Source organism: Gossypium hirsutum, chromosome D09 (assembly GCF_007990345.1).
Source record: "Gossypium hirsutum isolate 1008001.06 chromosome D09, Gossypium_hirsutum_v2.1, whole genome shotgun sequence".
In the NCBI taxonomy this organism is placed as follows: domain Eukaryota; kingdom Viridiplantae; phylum Streptophyta; class Magnoliopsida; order Malvales; family Malvaceae; genus Gossypium; species Gossypium hirsutum.
This window is the reverse complement of record NC_053445.1, coordinates 5,441,087-5,448,042: the sequence shown is the minus strand read 5'-3', so window position 1 is coordinate 5,448,042 and position 6,956 is coordinate 5,441,087. Positions and strand designations below refer to the sequence as shown.

The 6,956-nt window shown below is 30.9% G+C and overlaps 1 pseudogene; it reads left to right on the top strand.

Moving 5' to 3' along the window:
* Positions 1-778: 778 nt before the first annotated feature.
* LOC107892404 (wall-associated receptor kinase-like 8) lies at positions 779-6,308 on the top strand (annotated as a pseudogene).
* Positions 6,309-6,956: the final 648 nt, after the last annotated feature.

Genomic DNA, 6,956 nt, shown 5'->3' with positions numbered 1-6,956 from the left:
TCGCTACACATTTGTCCAATAGTTGGTCCTATTTCTTGATTGGGGCAGGAAAGGAATATAATTTAGCGGTAGAATATTATATGTGGAAGTCATCAATTTGAATCTAATTATATCTAAATTTAATGTGAGTATTTTTATGTTGTCTTATCACCATAATGATCGAATAAGTATAAATAAGAGGCTCGTTGGATTGACGTGATGGGGTAGGAATGAATATATTTATAGGAGGGAACTCTAGATAAATATGAAACACGTAGTATATATAAAAGCACGATATTAAAAAAACTTTTAAATAAGTAAAGACATTTTTTATCATATTACTAAATTTAGATGTAAAAAATTATAATTTATTTTGACATGTAATGATGGTAATTTTAAAAAGAAAAAGGAAAAGTGTAGCGGTGCTACTTTAAGAAGAATAATTTACATTTAGTGGTGCTAATTTTAAAATTAAGAAGCATAATTGCTACTTAACCCTGCTTTTGTTTCTTTAAAACCCGACTTCTACAGTAACCCTATCTAAATCTTCATTCATTTCCCTCAAACAAAATAACAACGCAAATGGGTTTTCACTTACCGCTTTACTTCCCCTTCCTGTTCCTGTTGTGCCCAATTTTACAAGCAGCAGAGTCTCAACCTACCTGTGGTAAAGAAGTATGTGGAAATATTACAATTCCATCCCCTTTTGGAATCCATAGCAGATGCTATCATACTCATCCTCGGTTTAGAGTAAGTTGCAACAAAACCCGCAAGGGGGAAAAGCCATTCATAAACGTAAATGGCATCGATCTGGAGGTACTTGATTTCATATATTCAGACGCCATGCTCATCAATAATCCAGTTACTTATATTAACTGTAATAAGGATAGTGAGTGTGGATCTCTCAGGCACTCCATTTTTCTTCCCAAGTGACATGAATTATTTCGGGTCAGTAGGTTTTGGAAATTTGGCTACTATTTTAAGTAACGAAGGTCATTCACTTGGCGGCTGCATTCAACTAAGGTCTGACGATGGTGCTTCTGAATCTGGCTGCATTACTCTAATTATTGCAAATTTCACTTCCTATACTGTCAACATGACAGCCATGTATCCTGACAGAAAAAGATGCGCATCTGCTTTCATCTTTAGCGAGTACCCTTTCGGTACTTACTCATTACCCACTGGCATCAATATTGAAACCACGCATGTTCCCGCCCTGCTCAGCTGGAATTCCACCTATTGCGGGGACGGAGGTCAGTCACGCGCTGTCACTTCAATTGCTTAGCTTTCATTTTTCCTTTTAATTCAGTTAATGTATAGATTTTGCTAATTGTTTAAAATCAAGAATAATTTACTAATAAATGCGGAAAATTAAAAAAATTAGGTGAATAGGTTGATTTTTAAATTTCTTTTAGGAATAGATTAATTTTACGAGCATTATCAATATATTGACAAAAAATCGATAAAAAATACTTCCAATTGAAAGCGTTTTCTATCACACCAGTACCGATAGTGGCAAAGCTAATATTTATTTTATTTATTTTTTGAAGTCACTTATTAATGTGAATATAAAACTTAAAAAACATGTCTTTATATAAACCTAAAGTCTCATTTCCCTTGTTTTCTTAAATGATGTAGGATATGAGTTTATATAGACTCATAATTCATTTGCAATTTGTTCTTAGATAATATAGGATTGGTTACTCTTATACCAACATTTTTTCTCATGTTTGGTGCTATAAATAAAGTGAGAGAGAAATGTACAGATATATGTGTATGAGATATTATTAAAAAATGCTCCAATTAAATTAAAATTGTAATATTATTAAAATATGTATAAACTCTTAATTAGTTAAAATAATTTTTCTAACAAATATAATAGTATAGGATATAATAGTTATGAAATTATAGTTTAGATCATTTTTTGATTAAAAAATTTAAATATCCAACCCAAAAATATATAATTTGAAGGTTGCTTATTCCAACTTTTATTTTATACAATAATGGTATAAAAGTATAATAATAATAATAATAATAATAATAATAATAATAATAATAATAATAATAATAATAAAAGAAACCAAACAAACATTGTTATAATCTTATGTTGTTAGTTAAAAGAGTAAACAATCTTATATTGTCTAGGTACATGCTGTAAATAAGTTATGAGCTTATATATACTCGCTAAAGAAAATAACAAAAATGAGACTTTGGGATTATATAAAAACTTACTTTTTAAGTTTTATTTCCATATTAATAGGTGGTATTAGGAAATAAAAAAAATATTGGTGCTACCACTTTTAATGTTGATGTAATAAAAGCACTTTCAGTTGGAAGCATTTTCTATCAATACGTTGAAAATGCTTCTAGTTGGAAACATTTTTCTACAAATCACTTGAAAATGCTTTCAATTGGAAATATTTTCCAAAAATCAACTTATTCACCTAATTGTTTTAAAAATTTTCGACATTTATTAGTAAATTAGTCTAAAAGTTGTCTTTAGAATCATTCATTTTGTATATTAATATTGTCCCTTTTCAAATATTTATACCTAAAAGTTTTTAGGAAAAGAAAACTTATAGGTAAAACTTTTGTATTTCAAAAACTTAAATTAATACCTAAAAGGTTTTAGGTAAGAAGCTTGTACCTTAAAGGTTTTAAAGGGTAAGTATTTTTAATTAAAAATAGTGAATGGCATCAAATTCAATCAAGAGATTTATATTGGTAACTATATTAATAAGAAATCCTTTATTGAATTTAATGTCACAGATAACAAATAAATTTAATTAAAAAACTTACTTAGAGTAACACTTTTCATATGATTTTTTTAGTAAATATTTATTTATTTTGATAATTAGAGGTAAAGAATTGGGTTGCTTGATATGAATCTAAACTCCTATATCTATAATACAATACTTTTGTTAGTATATGTACCTTCGTTTTTAGATAATTATATATTTTTCTAAGTGATACATAGCTTTTATTTCCTACAAACATTGGATGTACATGCATTTAGTAGATTTTGTAATTTACTTCCTTTTCGCTAAACCTGTAGGATGCAAAAGACCGGGACTAGGACCTATCAAGTTCAAAACCTACAAGGTAGAGAACTGTGGGAATGTTCCTTTTCACTACCCTTTTAGCATGGAGGACCAAGATGATTCCAATGACTGGTTTAAAGTAATTTGCACCAAAACTGCGAATGAGGAAAAATTGCCTTTCTTAAACATAAATGGCACGAATCTACAAATATTGAACTTTAATTTTTTGGATGGCACCCTCACTGTCAACCATTCAATAACTTACTCCAACTGTCGAAAAAACCATCACAATGGAATGAGTCTCAACCTAACAGGCACCCGCTTTTACTACTCAGATTCTAGAAACAACTTCTGGTCTTCAGGTTGTGGTAATTTGATTACTATTTTCGGCAACGAAACAAATAATCTTCTAAGCGGATGTTTACAACCAAGTTGTAGGATTAATAACAAGACTTCCCCTATTGGTTGTCCTTTTAGTATTCCTAAGGGTCTCAGTTCATTCTTTGCAAACCTGAGTACTAAGGTTGATTCTAGTGATTATAGGAGGAAAAGATCATGCGAATTTGTTTCCTTGATTTCTTATGACTACTATAATTTCCTCGATGATTTTGATATAAGTAATAGGACGCATGTCCCAATCCAACTGCAATGGAGCACACTAATATCTGGAGAGTGCCATTTGAACGATAGTTCGGACACTTCTTGTACATTCAATGGTGAATATTGTTGGTCGAGGTTGAGCTCTATTCATCTATGTGCGTGCTACAGGGATACTAGTGATATCAGTTATTCGAGGTCATGCAAAGGTATGAGTTAATCTTTTTTTAGGGAACTTTTTTTCTTATACCTATATTATCTTTACTTAATACCTCAAGCAAAAATTTTTTAAAATATCTTTTTATATACAAATTAAATTATATTATTTTAAGGGTATTATCATCTTTTTACATTTTTATATAAAATCCATAATAAACCTAACATGGTGAGATTTGAACCTTTCACACATTAAATTTTAAAATTTAACTTTATCATTTCAATCAAGATTCATTTGATTCTTATATAAGCTTTTACTAAGTATGTTTAATACATAATTTTTTCCACTCACATCATGGATGTGCCTTAAATTTGTATTATTTTTTAAAGGGTTAATTGAATTGGTATCAGCCATCAATTGAGCCTCGACTCGATTGAGAAATTATGAAAATCTATTACTTTTATAAAAAAAATTAATATTATGATAAAAGTTTCTTTTTTCATTTTATAATTTTGTAAAATCTACAAAAATGAATACGTATAATGAAATTTGAACAAAGTCATCATGATAGCTAATATCTCAACTCAATGAACTTTGTTTTTCATGTTTTAAATATATTTTTTTTCAAATAATGGTTTTGCATACATATTGCTAGAATACTTCTACGCATAATTTTAACGAATAAGGAGAAAAGGATAATTTAATTCATTACTTTAACTGATTATAGCCTATCTCTGTTTTAATTCATAAATGACAGATGGGAAATGTGATAATTACACGTATTGCAACATACTTTGCTTGAATACCCCTAACAGCTATTGTTCGTCAAAGTTTTGCCCTCCTCGTTATGAATACAATAGTACGGGATTACTTTGCGAGCGCAAAGTACAAAATAAAAACACTCGTAATTTGAAAAGCATTATTGTAGGTACGTGGTGAATTTATACTTCTTGTTTTTAAAGTGGAACCATTATGATTATTTAATTTATGTCAATTTAAGTAGTAATTTATTTACTTTTAAATGTATGATGCAATAACTGTTATTTATCATTAAATTTGTAAAAGTTGAATATGAAAACAATGAATGATGTAATAAGGTTGTCTTAGTGTTCATTAAATGAATGGCTATCAAATATGAATGAAACTTTATTGAAACAATTTTCATGGTTTTTAGCCTGTATTTTAATTTTCAAATTCACCTTTAACTATGTTTCTTATATCTATATAGGTTGCAGCACTAGTGTTGGGACACTACTTTTACTACTCGCAACATGGAGTCTGTACAAAGCCCTCAAAAGAAAACAAAAAATCTTGCTGAAGCAGAAATACTTCAAAAGGAATGGAGGTTTGTTACTGCAACAACATTTGTCTAGCAGTGAAGGTAATGTTGAAAAAATTAAGTTGTTTACTTCAAAAGAGATGGAAAAGGCAACTGATTCTTATAATGAAAACCGAATCCTTGGTCAAGGAGGTCAAGGGACTGTTTATAAAGGAATGCTAATAGATGGAAGCATTGTGGCTATTAAGAAATCCAAAATGGTGGAAGGAAAGAATTTTGATGAAAAGAAGGTTGAACAGTTCATTAACGAGGTGATAATTTTATCTCAAATTAATCACAGGAACGTGGTTAAGCTTTTAGGGTGTTGTTTAGAGGCTGAAGTTCCTCTATTGGTGTATGAGTTCATCCCAAATGGCACATTATACGATCTCATTCATAACCAAAATGAAGAATTCCCATGGAAATGCGTTTACGAATTGCGATTGAAATTGCCAATGCCTTATTCTATTTGCATTCAGCTGCTTCTGCTCCTATTTATCATCGAGACATCAAATCTAGTAACATACTTTTGGATGATAAATATAGGGCAAAAGTGTCAGATTTTGGAACTTCAAGATCAGTTGCACTTGAACAAACACATCTAACCACTCGGGTGCAAGGGACTTTTGGATACATGGATCCAGAATATTTTCGATCAAGTCAATTCACAGAGAAGAGTGATGTTTATAGCTTTGGAGTTGTTCTTATTGAGCTTTTAACAGGAAAAAAACCCATCTCCCTGGAACAATCAGAGTCAGTGAGAAGCTTGGTATCTTATTTTTTGCAGTCAATGCAGGAGAATTCCTTATTTAACATTCTCGATCCAATGGTAGTAAAGCATGGTACAGAAAAGGAGATTATAGTAGTGGCTCTGCTATCAAAAAGATGCTTGAATCTTAATGGAAAGAAAAGACCCACCATGAAACAAGTAGCAATGGAGCTGGAGTTGGTTAACGCTTCAGGTGGAAATGTTCCTGAAGACCATGGTGATGAAGAATCTGAAATAGATGACATGATCCATTCATGGGAGACCAATCCAAGTTGTTCAACGTCCAGGACAATTACAACCAACAGTGTAACTTTTCCATTAAATTCATCTTTATAGTGTCCAAAACTCCTGAAACAATTTCTCTTAGATTGATAGCCTTTAGCTTCTCTGTTTGTCACACTGGTGGAGTCTTGTGGTTGCCCAAGAATTCATACTTGTTTCACTCAATGTTATTTGATCTCTTGAAGTATTTATCATACAAGTTCTGGATATGTTTTTCTTTTCCTTTTGCTAAGTCGATGAAATGGTTAATAAAAAAAGACCTCATTTTTGTTGGATTTTTGACAGCAGCAAAAGAAGAGAACAGAGAGCACAGAACAATGTAGCAAGATGCCAGAAATATTTTTACTTGCTCACAAATGTGCAGCAAGGGAGCTTATGGCTGATAGCTCATTTTGCTCATTCATTCAACTAGAAAAACAATACATTTATAGTTAAATACATCACCAAATACTACCTACTACTACTAAGTAGCCTAGTAACTTGATAAACATTGCTTGTACACATAAACACGTCACCTAAACTAGTCATTTAACACCTAATGCATCAAGTTGTCATCAGCTTGATCATTTTCAACTAGTTTGATTACAGCAAGCATACGTGCTGCAACATGTTTACAAGCTGCATGCACTTAACCAAAAACATTACAGCAGCTTGGCCAATTTTCAACAATTTTACTCTTCTTCATCCTTGACCTTCTTCTTCTTCTTCTTCAGATATAAATAAGAAGAGGTGAGTAACTCATCATAGTAACAGTAAGCCTTCATTGAGAACAACTAAAGAAAGCAAGGGATATTAACAGAATCCAACATATCC